The sequence below is a fragment of the Mirounga angustirostris genome, unplaced genomic scaffold (genome assembly GCF_029215605.1).
Source record: "Mirounga angustirostris isolate CCGP_5_RB_7025 unplaced genomic scaffold, mMirAng1.0.hap1 SCAF_17, whole genome shotgun sequence".
NCBI classification, from domain to species: domain Eukaryota; kingdom Metazoa; phylum Chordata; class Mammalia; order Carnivora; family Phocidae; genus Mirounga; species Mirounga angustirostris.
The window spans coordinates 30,282,532-30,299,708 of record NW_026991725.1 but is presented as its reverse complement, the minus strand read 5'-3'; the positions used below and the strand labels follow the sequence as shown (position 1 = coordinate 30,299,708).

At 50.2% G+C, this 17,177-nt stretch overlaps 1 protein-coding gene across 19 annotated transcripts in view; it reads right to left on the bottom strand.

The window, feature by feature from the left end:
* The window catches only part of MAPT (microtubule associated protein tau), a 94,070-nt gene extending 79,064 nt beyond the window's left edge, over window positions 1-15,006 (bottom strand). For 5 of the 19 annotated variants that reach the window (XM_045888714.2, XM_045888715.2, XM_045888718.2 and 2 more), the window contains exon 1: window positions 14,758-15,004. The gene's annotated coding sequence lies outside the window, so the exon portion shown is untranslated. Of the gene's footprint in view, window positions 1-14,757 lie in introns of all 19 variants that reach the window. The other 14 variants (XM_045888711.2, XM_045888713.2, XM_045888712.2 and 11 more) reach the window with 6 other exon arrangements.
* Window positions 15,007-17,177: the final 2,171 nt, after the last annotated feature.

The window sequence follows — 17,177 nt, the reverse complement described above, 5'->3', positions numbered from 1 at the left end:
CAAGCAGACTCCTGGCTGAGCACAGAGCCTGATATGGGGCTCGATCTCATGACCCTGAGATCACAATCTGAGCAGAACACAACCTGAGCAGAACACAACCAAGAGTCTGATGCTCAATTGACTGTGCTACCCAGGCGCCCCAACTAACTGGAATTTAAATAAAAACTTGAAACTACAAAAAAAAAAAGTTGCATGCTCCACCAACTGCGTCAACCAGGTGCCCCAGAACTGTATTTGATATAAAAGGACTGGGTATTAAAATCATAAAGTGGGAGGTGCCTGGGTGGCTCAGTCAGTTAAACATCCGACTCTTGATTTTGGCTCCAGATATGATCTTGGGGTCATGAGATCGAGGCCCACATCGGGCTCCACACTGGGTGTGTAGCCTGCTTACAATTCTCTCTCCCTCTGCCCCTCCCCCCCAACTCACTCGAACACTCTCTCTCTCTAAAAATAAATAAATAAATGATCATAAAGTGACATGTCACCCACAAATATACAGGTTACACACCTATTTCCCTTTCAGTTCTCAAGTCTCTTTAAGAAAGGCCTTAAGTTTTAATCAGTATTGAATTCACGCAGTCATCCATCTATCCATTCTTTAAAGAATTATCAAGCGTTTATTCTGTGCCATGTGCTGTGCCAGGCACCGAAGATACAAAGATACTGGGGCTCCTTGCTCCCCAGGGAGGCCCCAACAGTGGAATCGGACAAAATTGTGGAAATTAAACACAAAATAATGGGTCCTAGTGATGTGAAAGCACAAAGTGTTAATCAATTTGCTTTGAAACTAGAGAAAAACCCAATTAATTTACTAATTATCTTTAAATTCTAGCAACTGTTTTTAGCTGTTAGTTAAGGAAAAAATAACTTGTACTACAAGATGTGTTACTTAGCGGGGTCTGCTTTAACATGATAGAGGTTTCTTCCTCTCCCGTGTCTCCCGGATCCCTGGAAATGTGGGTGATGGCAGCAAAGCAAATCATCAGGGCAAGCCCAGTGGTTCAGCCAGAGGGGTCTGCTTGGACTCCGTGATTTCTCCCTTTACCTGCAGTGCCACTCCCTCCCCATTCCTAGGGTGCAGGGAGCATTTCAGGGGGCACAAATTCCCACACCCCAAACACCCCAAACATATCTTATGCTGAACAGACTTTTAAGAAGAAAAAGCAATCTCTTCATTTAATAATCATAAAGCTAAAATTCCAGGTCACTGACATATATATATTTAAGAAAAAAATCAAAAGCTTTTTTTTTTTTTATCCTGGGGAGGGGTGTGGGAAGCTGTGAGGTCTCCTCTCCCCTACCCCCTACTCAGGCACTGGCCGTTTAACAAGTAGTAAGATCCCTCAGGCTAAAGCAATGAATGGAGATCCAAGGATGGAAAAGCCAGGGTGAGGCCTGCTCTTTTTTTTTTTTTTTAAGATTTTATTTATTTATTTGACAGAGAGAGAGACAGCGAGAGAGGGAACACAAGCAGGGGGAGTGGGAGAAGGAGAAGCAGGCTTCCCGTGGAGCAGGGAGCCCCATGTGGGGCTCGATCCCAGGACCCTGGGATCATGACCTGAACAGGCAGACACTTAATGACTCAGCCACCCAGGCCCCCAAGGCCTGCTCTTGAGAAGCAGCAGTTCTGGGTTCAAATCCCAGGTCAGTCTAAAACTAGCCATGTGATTTTGAGGTGCCACTTAACTTTCCTGAACCCCACTTAACCTCCCTGAACCTCATTTTCATCATCTGGAAAAGGGAAAAGAATTTTTAAAGGCTCACATCAAGAACTAAATGAGATCATATAAACTGTAAAGTACTATCTGCTTATTAGCAATTTGGGAAAAGAGGAGACCCCCTAGCACCCCGACATCACACCATGTAGGCCACCCAAATGTGAGCCCTGCCCTATGCCTGGTGTTAAAAATGTTCCCTTATGACTCCCCTCTCCCAAATATCTAAATAAGAATGTTAAAATAAATCAGCTTTTAAAATGAGACTGACCATTCCCTAATTAGTCCAAATTAGAACAATATTAGTATGTCCAGAAAGCCAGGTCATCCCAAGTGTTCTCTTCAAACTTGGGCCCACTGGGGACAGGGTCTGTTCTACTAGAAGGGAGCAATCCCAGAAGCCTCAGTCATTAAGTCCCAGTGACGTAGGGTCTGGTGCCTATAATGTGGCCATAACCTTTGATGATGAATGAGCTCCCTGCACCAAGAGGCCCAGATGTGGCCAGCATGCCTGTCCAATGGGCAAGAGAGCTGCCCTCTGCCTAGCATTCCCATGCTCCTAACTTTGCATCCAGTGCTTTGCACAAAGGGGTCAGCACCCTACAGCTCCCACCCAGATCCACGAGAGCTAAGCAGGCCTGTGCTCAGTGCCGAGACCAACAACGTTCCTCCAGGTGGCCCCGTCTTTCAGTTTGGGGTGCTTTTAAGAATTTTCTTGAAGAACTACTCACACTACTCACACCCTGAATACAATTTATTATTATGAATACCATGAAATGATCACGGTTCTCCCCCCACCCCAGAAAAACCCAAGAAAACAAACTAGGGTGGGAATCTCACATATGGTATATAGTTTAATTTAGAGCTAGTGGATTTAAAAAAAAAAGAAAAGTTGGGGAGGAGGGAGGCAGGTACAGAACTGAGAAATGGCTCTTGTTTTCTTTAGATGCAAGGGTGGCTGTGGAAATGTATTTCAGTATCATAAAAGTGCCTGGTGAGGTTGCAATTCTAAATATGCACTATGTGTGACCCCCAACCCTATCCGTGTAAGCCTCCTTTCTCTCCTCCCCATCATTCCCCCTTTTCCTAGTCCTAGAGGTGAACTGCAGTGGTGTAGACATGGGGGAAATAAAGTGGACTGTCGAGTGAGGGGGATCAGACAGTGCACCAGGAGGCTGTATGATGCCATCCAGCCCCTCCCTCCCTCCCACTTTTTCCTAATAGCAGACAGTCTGGCCCAGGGAAAACGCCCACTTTGAATTAAATTTCTCCCTGTAGACACTGCCTGGGAACCTGAATGTCATCTCCCCTGAGTTTAGACACCCAGGCCCCTCCTGGCCACTTTCCCAGCCTTCAGTCACACATAAACCCTCCAGAGAAGTGTGGCAGGTGTGGACATTTTTCATGCTTTGTGTAAACTGGAAGAAAAATGAGCTTCTCCATTGGATAAGTGTCGACCTGCCCATACACTAAATTTGGTTCTGCTGTCCCCGGCAACATGAAGCCAAAGCCCAGTTTAGAGGCTAGCTTTCGGTTTAAAATACTTTCTCCAGGCTCAGGTTGCATATGACCCATTCAGGGAGGCTGGAGGGCACAGCTTCTCTGGTCATTCGCACTAAAGACAGGTCTGTTGGTGTGGAGAGTGGACCGCGAGGGGAGGCATGGGAGGCATGAAGGCAGCAAGGCACAGGAATTGGGGAGAAGCATGATCTGGCTCCCGGGTGGTGAAGTCTCTGGGCCTCAGTCGGCTCCCCTGCAAAATGAGGATGATAATCCCTGCCTCGAGGGGGAGGGAGGGTTAAATGAGGCCATGTTTTTAGTAAAATAAATGCAACCGGCTAGTACCATTATTATCAGCATCTTCATAAAACAAAACTAGTTGAGACCAATAGGGAGTATGTTAAGTCCGTCTGAAGTAGGGCAGCCGGGCTGTTGGCAGGCTGGGGTTACGCACGTGCCCTGACATACTACCCACCATCCACACGCAAGAGAAGCCCTCCACACCCAGGACAAACACAGCTGGACGATAATCCAGCTCCAGCTCCATTCAAATTCCAAGTGCAAGCGCTTCAATTAATAACACTTCGCCAAGCCTCTGACCACCACACAGCCATCAGAATATCGTACCACCTAAGTCAACTCCAGCCTTTAATTTAATCACTATTGCCTTAATCGGTTCCCTTCCCGGCCTGAACACTCAGTAGCCAGAAGAAGCTGCCCCTGGGCATAATTAGAATAGGAGATTCTGTACCAAGTCCCTGTCTGATTAGGAAGAAACTGAAAACCCCTGCGAAAACGGAAAGGCTCCCAGGAAATGCCATCTGAGGGTCACGATACAGGTCAGGGAGGCCCCCGCCCCTCACCGGAGAAGTCGGCGCCAGCAGGGGCAGGGGATCACCTGAGGTTACCCTACAGGCACGACCACACTCTGTCCTGTCCTGCACTTTAGACGTCCTCTGTAAAGAAGGGAACTGACAAGACCAGTCCAGGCTGGACTGCAGCTGCCTGTCCATCTGTGCTGGGCACGGGCCCTGCTGATGGTTGCTCACCCCTGGGAACGAGCCTGCACCGTCCTGCCGCCAAGAGGGGAGCAGGGTGGTGGCAGCTGAATGATCTCAGGCACCAGGCTCCACTTGGCCTGTGGAGATTTCAGATCCGGCGCCTGACTCTGTCTCCCTGTGGCATTTGTCTCCTGAGCAGCTCGAAGGAATTCTCATAGACGGTTTTATTTCAGTTCTGCAACTACCCCGTTTGAAGGGAGCCTGCATTATCAACCATTTGGGGGTGAGGGGGTTGCACAATCCCCGTTTTACAGATGGAAAAATGGAGGCACAGGAAATCTTCCACTTTGCCCCGAGTCTCTTAAGTTGGTAAACAGGAAAGGTTGCAATTAAATTCAAGGTTTAGCCAGCAAGCCCATGCAGTGGGTGATAACAGGCCCACAGAATGAGGCGATGGCTAGCTTCTGGAATTAAGTCTTGCCAGCAATAAATTATAAGATCTTTTTTTTTTTTTGAGTTCTTTATCACTTGGCCCAGATTATCAACTTATAACATGAATCCTGCCAGTTAAAAAAATTTTTTCCCATGCATTTCCCATCAGACATCAAGCATCGGTTCATAATTATTTATAGCACTTCAGTGACACTGTAAGGGATTTATTTCCATGTATTCGGTCTTTATTAACACTCTGCAGGGAACAGAGTGCAGCCATCGCTCCCTGCAGGGTGAAAGATGGAGGGACTCGAGATACAGGAGGCAGAACTGAACCCAGTGGAGGCGCCCAGCAGGCCGGTCCCATAGGATTAACCCTGGGGAAAGATTAAATAGGGTTAAAGCAGGTTCAGGTGAGTTTGTGACTGATCACTCCATTATTCAATCGGATTTAGGGATGTTCTTCGAAATCCTTCCTTTCTAAGCTGGGCTCATGGTGAGGCACAGGCAGAAGCTGCTGCACATGGGTTGGGGCCGGTGTGGAATTTCCCTGTTCCTAGGGAAAAGACAAGACAGCATGTGGATGGCAGAAGGGCTGGGGACTCTTCCAAACAGCTATTCCTGGTGATTCTTGGCAAGGGGAGCTTTGAAAGGGACAGGTTCACACGAATTTATACCGCAATTATCACCGTACCCCAACACAGAAGATCATATACAAGTGTTTTTCTCATATATACAACCTTTGCTTGGCTTATTAACATACCTTGATTTAAATTCTGATGCATTACCAATACTAAAGTTGAAAGCTGTCAGGTGTTCAGCAAACCTAATATAAAAAGTCTAGACCTACATCAAATAAGAGAGTGAATATTCACATTTAAATATATAATTATAATTATGGGGTGCCTGGGTGGCTCAGTCGGTTGGGCATCTGACTCTTGGTTTCGGCTCGGGTCATGGTCTGGGGGTCCTAGGATCGAGCCCCATGTTGGGCTCTGCACTCAGTGGGGATCTGCTTGAGATTCTCTCTTTCTCTCCCTCTGCCCCGCCTCCCCTTCCCACACGTGTGCTCGCACTCTCTCTCCAATAAAATAAATAAATATTTTAAAAATATATATAATTATAGTATTTATATGTACATATATTTTAAGCCAAAGAGATTCTTTAAGTTGTAACTTTCCCTTGGACGTCAAAGCATTTGGTTTTAGATTATTAATTATCCAATAAGCCTCTTTTTGAGGGCTAGGCTGTGGGAGGGAGCATGAGTTAAGACAATAGTTTGGTGCCAAGATGACCTACAAATCAATGGCTGAACTGGATTTGGTCCAGGACAATTCCGTTGACACATAATTTAGAACACTGGTTCTCATTCAGGTCCTTTACCCTGGAGGAGGGACACAGTTCCACAGTTCTATGAATTGGTCTTTCCCAGCCCTTCCTTCTTGGCATTATGTGTTGGCTGGAGATCACATGACAGCAATTATGCACCCAGGGGTCTTCTAATATCCTTGGTGTCCGGGGGAGGAGGCCACGAAGATGAAAGCGCATCCCTGGGCTTTTTACGCTATGACTGCAGACTAATTCCGAAGACAACATCACCCAGCCTTCCTGGGAAAACAGAAACCCACAGATGGGTAGGCAAACTAGCAGCTGGGACCAGAGATAATTACATCCCTCTGCCCTTAGATGCCGGATTGAGCAGGAGAGGGGGCAAGACCAAAGGAAGGGCCATGAATGGAACATCATTTCCAATGGCTTCAGATTTAATTCTACCTTGCTGATTCAAAATGGTTTTTAATAGTTGGACCTTTATCTAAAATCCCTTCACTAAGGAGGGTTAATATAGTAGGTGGGATTTATATTTATTTTGGGTCTTATGGGAAGAATTTTCTAACACCCCCTTAACCTGGGATTTTATGTGAATGAATTCAAAGTGCTGAGCTCATCCTGGAAGGCAGGCAAGAGATGGGGCAGGCGGGGAAGATGACTGCCCACAATTCACTTAATACCAAAGTCTCCACAGTGGGCACTGTCCTGACTGACACTGTGTAAGAAGCAGAAAGGAAGGACTATAAATATTCAAGGCTGGGTCCACAGGACCTGATGTCCACGGCCAAGGCCTCCTCCTACCACAGCCAACCTTCTAGGCCCGTCACACTTGTTACCATAATCACATAATTTAAATAAGACGCAAGCCAACGAGATTCGGGTGCAAAATGAAAGGCAAACTCTTAAAATCATTAATTGGTTTTAGGAAAATCTAGTTGAACGCTTTGGAAAGACTTCACAAAAATGAGTAATTTTTTTTACTGTCAAACAAGATATTAAAGACTGTGAACGAAGCAGTAAAACTTTAGAGAGATTCTGCATTCAGATTACTCTTTAGTGTAAGCCCTTTTTCCAAGGAGCTGAAATCTGAATTCCTAAACAATGTATTATGAGTGTGGCTTAGGTAAAAAAGACAAGAAATTCCAACCAATTGATCCAAACACCAAGAGTATCATTTCATAATGATTTTTCTGATTTAATGACTTTTTAAAAACTAACATAGTATGACCCTCAATCTTCATTTCATAGATAAGAAGGCTTCTTAAACCAAATTCAGTGATTCAGATATGAGCATGCTCATGGGATGCTTGGAGTTTCCTGGATTCAGAACATGTTGAGTTTGTTTTATTTAACATTTTCTGCTTGACTCTTCTCTTGACCATGAAGCCCGCTTGCCAGTTTACCAACTTCAACAGGCTGCTTAATTATTTCATTTGTAAATCCTCTCCTCCACTGCCTTCCATTACTTTCCCAATCCCATCTGTGCTCACCTTTTTTTTTTTTTTTTTAAGATTTTGTTTATTTGACAGAGAGAGAGACAGCGAGAGAGGGAACACAAGCAGGGGGATTGGGAGAGGGAGAAGCAGGCTTCCCACCGAGCAGGGAGCCCGACGTGGGGCTCGATCCCAGGACCCTGGGATCATGACCTGAGCTGAAGGCAGACGCTTAATGACTGAGCCACCCAGGCGCCCCTGTGCCCACTTTTTATTCAGTGAGTAAGCTAGTAAGAGCTCTGAACCCAACACGCTAGCTAAGCCGGGTCACCGTTCCCAGGATGGTGGGAGGGCGCGGTTCAGCTCCGGCTGGTGTGGAGAGTACACAGTCTATTCCTGGTGTGGAGCAGATTTCAGGAAGGAAGAGGACAGAAGCGGAGACAACAGAAATAAGTTACTCCACTTGCTTGTGGCAAGAATTCTGTCTGTACATTTAAACATGGGTGTGTGGGATTTCGGGGGACCGGGCAGCTGCCCACTTCTATCTTGATCTTTAGTCAGTGCAACAGTTTATCTGTTACAAGTGTATCCATCAGCAGGGTCAGTAGATGCCTTTGCACATTCATCACAAGCGTTGATCCAGAGGCTGCTGCCCTTGAGACCATTCACTAAGCAATTTACTATGTGCCAGGCTCTGGGCTAAGCACTCCATCCCCTCCTTACCCCCTTTAAACCTCACAGCAAGCAGGGAGATAAGTACTGCCATACCCCAAGGTGAAGACAACAACAAACTGCCCAAGAGGCTAAACAACACAGCTTGGGTCCCACAGACATTCCACTCCCTGGATTTGCACCCAGGAGGTCTGATCAGAGTCCATACCCTTAACCACTGGCCAAACCTAATACCTCTATCTGCAAGACACTGCCCTGCACCGAGGGCCTGTCGAGGAAGAAACAGTGTTTGCCTTCAAGACGCTCAGTAACCGTCCTTGAATAGTTGAGGCACAGAATACATTTTGGGCGGATTCATTCAATAGTGCCCCTGATTGGAGATAGTACAGAGCCCACTGAAATGTCAACGCAGCAAAAAACAAATTCAGATAATCCACCTGGAAGTCATTCAAGTTTGTATTTTGGGGAAGCCGGTTTTAGCTGCACTTCTGCAGAATGTCTCCTAATCAGAGAACCCAGAAAGTTCAGAAACCATCCCAAGATGGTCTCACACTGCTTGCCCACACTCAGGCCGAGGCCATCTCTGCAGGAAAGGAACCTGGCCAAGGTGGCGGGAACATGGCGCCTAGAGACAGGAAAAGCATGGTTGGACAGTAACCCCTTTGGCGAGGTAATAGGGGTGAGACCGGCGTGTATGGTGTATGTCTGATGGCCCACACAGGGTCGGCTGCAGAATGACAGTGGCCTCTGATCTTCCCCCAGGTGGAGTGGCAGTGTGTCCTGGGGTCGAAGGATTCCAGGCAGTCCCTCTGTGCCACAGCATAAAGGAATATTTACTGCAGAGACTGGGCCCCAAGAAGTGAGAAAAGCCTCCAGGCCCACCTTTGCCAAGGGAGCCCTGAGATTCCTGCATGAGGCCCTTCCCATGTCCACCCAAATCAACTCAGCCACAGGCTCAGAGCTGGTCCCACTGGCTGGTGCCAAAACTTCGATCCCTCTGAGGGCACTGTCCACTGTCCATAGATGAGGATCTGCTGTTCCTAAAACCTCACCGATTTGACCGTGACCATAGCTGAGTCTATGTCATGATCCCCCAGACTTGATTTCTAGCCTTCTCTGAGCCAGTCAGAACCAGCTGCTCCTTTGTATGACAGAACCATCTTGAAAACCTGGGTCTGGGGGAAGAGGTTTAAGGTCCCTGAGATATTTTCTCTTTGTTTTACAAACAGAGACACAGAGGTTGAGTTAAATCCCTTGCTCCATGTGTCAAGGCTAGACCAGAAATTATGAGCTTTAGGTTGTGCTCCAATTACAGACTCTTTCAAAAGTTCATTTTGTGAGTCAGTGGCTTTGGAATTTGAATCTTCCACTGGGTCAATGTTACAGATCATGCTTGGGTTCCCAGGCTACCCACAAAGACCTATTAAAGCCACACGTAGCTGAGAAGGGGAGGGAGCTAGGGTCGGACTTCCAGCTCTACCACTCACTGGTTGTGTGACCTGTAGTGAGTTACTAAACCTCTCTGTACTTCAGTTTCTCCATACGTAACAGAGATAATAACAGCACCTGCTACGAAAGGGGGCTGTTGGGAGGATGAAATGAGATCATCTCTGGGGAGCCCTTAGAACAGCACCTCCTAAAAGACACTCCCTAAACATAACTGCCATTATGATAGGAGTGCCAAAGTAACAATGTTTCTATAGCAGGGCTTCTGACCCTGGCATGAGCGACATTTGGGGCTGGATATTCTTTGATGTGGGGGACTGTCCTGTGCACTGCAGGAGGTTTGGCAGTGTCTCTGGTTTCTACCCACTAGGTGCCTGTTGCACCCACCCCAGTTGTGAAAATTAAAAGCATCTCTAGACATCTCAATGGCCCTGGGGACTGAACACCACTGTTTTACAGGAAAACAGCCAAGAGTCCCAGCTGGAATATTGGGGTCCTCTCCCGGAAGCAGCCCAGCTGGTGAGGCAGCAGTCTTCTCTTCCCCTCACCTGCTCAGGTGTGCCCCTCAATGCCGGGGCTCCTGCAAATCACCATGGAAGCAGCGAGGGTGGCAAGTTAGGAGCGATTAATCAGGTGGATATTTCTGGGGATGCGGAGGGGTTGAGGGGCAGTTTTTGAAGTGGGATAATGAAAAATGCAGGGCAGGAGGAAGGGGAAGGGGCAGAGACAAATGGGGTTTCCCACCCCATCCTTCTGACCTCTGGCACCAGGAGAACCTAGAGTCCCAGAGATGACAGGGCAGGGTCTTCTTTCCCCCTGGGGTATTGTGTGCTTTCTTCCCACCCTCTCTCCTGAACTCTTCTGGCCAACCAGGGTGGGGTGAGTAGTGGGGACGGGGCTCTGGGGCCAAGGAGTGCTGTACCGGGAAGGGAGAAGGCTCAGAAGCAGAGGAGGGAGGGTGTGGAGGTGCACCAAGGGGCACAGGCCACTTTCTGGGTGCCAGTTGGACACTGATAGGGGACAAACTGGACTGGATTTGTCCCCAAACCTTCCTGATGCCATGACCTTGAATATAGCCCCCCATTCTATTTTCTTTTTGCCACCTTTTTAACCTGCATTTTCCCATTTTGCCCATTTATTTGTATGTCTAGCACTGTATTAAGCCTCTGGGGGTGTTTTTATTTGTTTCTGAGTGATTCTTTTTCAAGGTGGGAGTAAGGAGAATACTATCTAGTTGGAAAACTATCATGTGTTTAACTAGAAAATTAATATATGTTCATATACAGCTGTGGAGCCACTCAAACCATATTCATATACATAAATGCTGAGGGAAGTTGTAATAAAACACAACTTTTAAAAATTTTCAACAAATGGGCTTCATGAACTGATGTTAAAAGGGCAGAAAGAAAATTCAGCCTAAACAAAGGGCACCACAATCCTGTTACATCTCCAGGCTGGCACTGCCCTCCAAGGGCATGTGGGTCAAAGTGCCTGTTCAATAGAAGGGGCTCTTTCCCCAATTGGAGTATATCTGACCCTTTCTCAGTCAAACTGATTCTAAGTTTTCTTGCAATTTGTGGGAATAATCCGTTTCTTTTGTTCCTGTCAGGGATGCTGAGCCTGATACCTGAAACCAGTTCAAAGCCACGCCCTTCCACCAAGGGCAGATGCAGAGGAGGTCTGTGTGGGGCAGGCACATAAAACATGGACTGTCACTCGTCCAAAACCCAGCAAAGCCAACAAAACTCTCCCACAAACTATCCAAAGGCAACCCCAAGAGCCAAGCCTGGTTATTGCAGTAAACACAAGCTGTTTCAGAAGCAATTGTTGGTCAAGAAATTGATTAGCTTCAGGAGTCACTGGAGACCAGCCACTGGGATGGAGTGGGATGGGGTGGTAATTCATTTATTGTATAGAGGAAGGGTTTGGAGATGGAGGAATAGATAAGCAATTCTTATCTAGCAAACCTAAGCAGCATCATAAAATGCAAAATAATACCTTCATTAATTTTGGTAGGAAAGACATTTCTTTTTCTGCTGTAGGACAGTCAGTTGGAGGGGTAAGGGATCAAAAAGCCATCCTGCCGAACCTGAGCACACAGGAGAGGTGGCCTGGAGAGCCAGGCCCCGCAGTCGCTCTCCCAGGATCCATCATCCATCCCAACTCAGCCCAGCTGGAGACCGGGCCAGGAGGTTCCTGGGTGCCAGAGGCCAAGTGGGGTCGTAAATGAGCTCCCGCCTGTTGGGGATCGGGGACAGGAATCGATGGCCCTCGGATCCGTGCCCGGACATTTCCCGTCGGAGCATGGGCGCAAATGCTGCATCCCTCGAGATCCCGGGAGGGGGAGGGGGAGGGGGAGGGGGGAAGCCGTTTAGTTCAAGCGCGCGGAGAGCTGGGATGGTGTTTCCAAATCCACTTACGAAGATCCATCCCCTGGCGCCCGGGATGCAGATCAAGAGACCCACCAAAGCTCCAACACATTTCAAAATGGAGCAAAATCGCGGACGTCTGGACTGCGCTTTGTTTCCGGCATTGAGCTAAATGTGCTCGCTCCCGCCACGCTCCCTTTCCCTCCATCGACAGGAGGTGACCCCTCCGCCCTCGGTCCGCCCCGGGCACCCATGGCCGCGGGTTACCGATTCTCAGGGCCGCTCCGAGACCCTCGCTCTGTCTGGAACCTGAATTCCGCGCCCAGTTCTAGGGTGGAGGAGGTGGAGAGGGGCGAGCGGAGAAGATGCTCGAAATGATCCTTGAGCCTCTCCTGCACGCCACCCTTGGCGGACTCAACTCTGCAGGGAGGCCCCACACTACCCGGGCTCCGACCTTCGACGCTACAGCCGGGAAGGTTCGGCCTGGCCTCTGGCGGGCTCTCGACCCGGAGCCGGACCATTCCCTGGACATTTGGATCAAGCTGTGCGGCTCGCGTGCATGATTCGGTTCCAGAGATGTTCATCCCTCTCGGAACTGCGCCCCCGCATCAGTTTGCAGCGATAGAATTAACCAGAAAACCGCGCGGACCCGGCTCATCGCAGGAGGGCGAGGCTCCGACTCCTTTGCCAGGGGTCCATACCCCCCTTCCCCGCTCCCGGCCCCGTTCCAAGGGAGGCGGTGTACTCGGGCATTCAAGTTAAAATCTTGTACGTTTCCAAAATAATATTCGGCCACAATAATAAGAATACACGAGGGACGCTGATCTGGGTGGCTGAGGCCGCCGGAGGCCCATTATAAAGAGTCACCCGCTCAGGGTTGAGGTGGGGGGGTCTCCCTCCAGCGGCCTGGGAAAGACTGAGGGGCCGCGGCCTCGCCTGCCCCTAGGGTTCTCAATCTTGGCTGGGAAGGGGCGGGGCAACGCCCAGAGGTCCCTTCTTGGGACGCGTGTGATTTCCACAGCAACCACCCCTCCGCGACCCCCCCCCCCCCCAGGCATCTCAGGAAAAATGGGTGTGGCCCGAAGCACAGGAGGAGCCCTCTTCCCCTCTCCTTACATCCTCTCGCCTGGCGAAGCAACAGGGCATGAAGCGGAGAGGGGCTCCGCCTGCGCGCTGTCCCCGCCACCTCCCAGGGGTCGCTGGTGACCCTTGGTGGGCAGCCCGTGGGAGGTGGCCCCCAGGCCTCTCGGGGTGTAGGGAGGGTCTTCCTCCCTCTGCGGCCCCCGGCACAGCGCGCAGAGATCTCGAATCCCAGCCCTTCGGCCCCGCGGACGCTTCCTGGCGCGCCACCCGGCTCCAGGAGGGGGCCGAGCGGGGTCACGCCCGTTCCATCCGTGACCCCAGCCAGCCCGAGATCTAACAGAGGGCTCGAAAATGAGGGGCGGAAAATAGGGGGAAAGGCGGGGGCCTAGGTTAAACCTCTCTTAGATAAGAGCCAAAAAAAAACAGGGCTGGCAGCGCAGATCACGTAAGCCCTACAAACAAAGCATCTAGCCCCCGAGAAAGATTCCAGGTGAACGCCCCCAGGGCTCAAGCTCACAGCAGCAAAATACCAAGATTTCAGCGTTGATTACTGAATTATTACTAAGTGGGGGTCCCCACTTAATTACAGTCCCCGCCCTGTCCTCCAAAGCCTAGCCACCCGGCTTGGCACGGTACAGTAAAGACGTGACACGCCGCAAAAAGATGGCACCTCGCGTCTGGAAGGGGAAAAAAAAAGCAGGGGTGGGAGCGGGAGGAGGCACAGTCTACCCTCCCCCTCCTTGCCCACCCGGGTCCACACCCACTGCCGCAGTGAGGGGCGAGCCCTGCGCGTCAGCCCCGCGCCTCCTGCAGGGAGCGCTCACGCCGGACGCCAGGCGCAGAGCGCAGAGAAAGGGGCCCGCCCCGAAATGCACCTGCAGCCCCCGCGCCTGTCTGTGCACGGCTGCGGCTGCGAGCGCCAGCGAGCGGGGATCCGCCGCTGCCCAGTCCTTCCACATTGCAAGGCCAGGTGACTCCAGCCTTTTCGCCTTTCGGAGCCTCCACATCGGGATCCGCGCACTACCTTCTCTCGGGCACGGCGCTGCTCGCGTCTCGGTGCCAGGCGCGCGCAGGGGGAAGGGCAACTAAAGTGACAGCTCCTGGACCCCTCCCCATCTCCTCGATTCCACTCCCAGCCCCCAAATGTCCCCTGTGGGTTTCTGAAGGAGGAAAAGGGGGAGGGGGTGGGCCACCGCCTTAAATCAGGGGCAGTGAAAGCCCCACTGGAATTGCTGCCGGGGAGGTGTAGGGAGGGGTAGGCAGGGATTCATCTTTTCTAGAACCGGATCCATACCTTCCTGAAGGGCCTATGGCCAACCAAAGCAGAGAAATCGGATTACAGGTTCGGTTTCGGGGGTCGTCATTGGACACCCCCCAACACACACACATACAGACACACGCCCATTGCGGCAAAAGGTGACGATCGAGAGTGCACAGCAGCCCCCTCCCCCAGGTCACCGCCATCCGCGCCCCACCCTTCGGGCACAACCTCTGCCCGGGTCCGCGCGCAGCGGGTCTTTAAGGACACCCCCCAACACACACACACACACATACACACACACACGCGCGCGCGCGTGCATCCCTTGCATGGGTACCTTTTCAAGACGCCCTAGTCCCAGCCCCGGAGCGCACAGGGCGCAGGGAGGGGCCCCAGCCGTTGCCCCCGACCTATGCTTACCTCATGAAACCCATCTCTGAGGCGGGGGACGAGGGGCGGCAGCCTGGGGGTGCAAGGGGGCGGACGAGGAGGCAGATTTAGGAGCCTCGCGCTTACCTGATAGTCGACAGAGGGCGAGGACAGTAGAGGAAAGAGAGGAGAAAGTGGCTGTGGTGGCAGCGGCAGAAGGTGGGCGGCGGCGGCGGCTCTGCTGCGGGTGCGGGAGCTGGTGGGTGGCGAAGATTGCGAGCGCGCGCACCAGCGAGAGGGCGCGCTCCCGAGGCCGGCGGGCGGCGCAGGCGCGAGCAGCGGGAGCGCGAGCCTCCCCAAGGGAGGGGTGGGCAGCGAGGCCTTCGCGGACGTTTTCTCCTCCGGCCACCAGTGGGCGCGCGCGAGCACCCCACCACTCGGCCCGCCCCAGCCTCCTGGCTCCCTCCTTTTGACGCTTCGCTTCTCCTCCCTCCCCTCCCTCGACACCTCGAGCCGCGGCGTTGGCCGCTACGCGCATGCGCGTTCCATGGCGCACGCGCACTTCGGGCTCCTCCCCTGGCTGGAGTCTTTGTCTGAGGGGTCTCCGCCCTTGGGAGAGAGAAGGTTCTCCTCCCTGGGTTTGGGAAGAAGCTGGTGCTCTGTCCCTCAGATCCGCTGCCCCTTTTCATTACTGTCCCGGGGTGATGTCCTATCTCGGAAAGGTCCTGGGCCGGTTTTCACATAGCTCCGCAGTCCGTCCACCCCGGAACTCAGGGCCTCCCCTGGGCTTGCTCTGCTTACGGCTGGCCAGGCATCCTGAGCCCTTGAGTTTCCTGAAATGGTCTCCCTTGTTGGAGATTAGTTTCCCTGGGTCAGCTTCCTTTCCACCTGCTTTCTTTCCATCCTTGTTATTGACCAAAGTGGATTTTTAGTAAATCCACTTTAAACAGACTTAGCCGTAATACAGGTTTTTGGTTTGGTTTGGTTTGGTTTTTAATAAGAAGCATTCAAATGTATTATTTATCTAACCGTGACCCTAGAATAAAATTTTAAATTAGACGAAGTTTCCAATAACGGTTATCACATTGCAAAGTATTTTCATAAATACAGTTATTTTTAGCTTGCTTGTTGAAACACTGTTATTCTGTTAAGTAGAGCTTGGGATCCGAATTTCCAAGTGCCTGTTGGAGATTCTCACCTGGATAGCACACCTCACTGAAATTGACCAGTGGCTTTCATTCCCCCGGTCACCCGGCCCCAGGACTTTGGCCTTACTTGGTCTATCCAACATTTAATTTAAGCCCTGGCAGTGGGAGGCTTAATATGTATGGGGGTTGGAGGGCAGCCGTCTTGTGCTAGGGGCATGGGGCATGTCCTGAAGCTTTAATGTGCATAGCACTTATATTCTCTTCAAAAAAACCCAAAACCAAAAAACAATGTTGTATGTTACACGTTAATACAAAAAGCAGGCTGTTAAAAATGCTTTATTTACACAGGATTAATATGTTATTGGGAGCACCGGATGGGTGATGAAGATGCATGGTTAATTTCTTCAACCACTGGTTCTGAGTCTCTGGAAATGACCTTTTTTATTGTTGCAACTGGCACCATCCTAGTTAAAGACTACCTTGGTTCTGGAAATGTAGTTACCTTACTGGTCTCCCTGTTTTCCTTCTCTCCCTATGTCAGCCCACCCTGCACCCTGTAGTCAGGTCAGTCTAAGGAAGCAATCATTTTAATCATGGCACTCTCTTCTCAAAAATATCTAAAGGTTTCTAACTGCCCCTTAAATGAAGTTAAATCCTTAGCCTTGAACTCCTCAGCATTCAAGGAACCCCTGTCCTCTCCAGTTTTCTCTTCTCTCCTCTATGGTCAACTGATCTTGTTTGGCTGGCATATCCTCACCTCTACTCTGGGGTTTTCTTTTGCTGACAAAGTCCTTGCCCTCTCTTCCCTTACCAAGGCCCTACCTAACCTTCAAACCCTAGCTCAAATTTTACCAAAGCCTCCCCTAGTCACCCTAACTGAAAGGGGTATTTCCAACCTCTAGAAGGAACTTAGAAAAGTTATTTATCTTCTCTGGGAAAGTGGAGAGGGAAGTGGAATTAATATCTATCTTGTAGCGTTGAAGTTTTGTTATCGTCCCCAATTGTTTCCTTTCCCTTTTTCCTGCATGGGGATTATATGTCCTAGCCTGTTACCATGGGATCTGCACTGCCTCCACTCTCTAATTCCCCACTGATGTTTGACTTTGGCCATGTGATGGTCTTAGGCTACTAGAATTAATGGACACGTTGTAGATTTGTCTGAGTAGAAGCTGTAAGGCGCAAATTTCTACTACTTTCGCTCTTTCTTCAGCCACCAGAATGACATGTCCTATAGGGCTGCACCTTCAGCCTAGGTCCCAGAATGAAAAAAAAAACACAAGGAAGTACATGTAACATGAGTAAGAAATAGACATTTATTGTGTGAGTCACTGGGATTTTGAGAGTTGTCACCACAGCAAAGCTGATGATACAGGGATTAAATAAGAATATATACATTCTGGGGCGCCTGGGTGGCTCAGT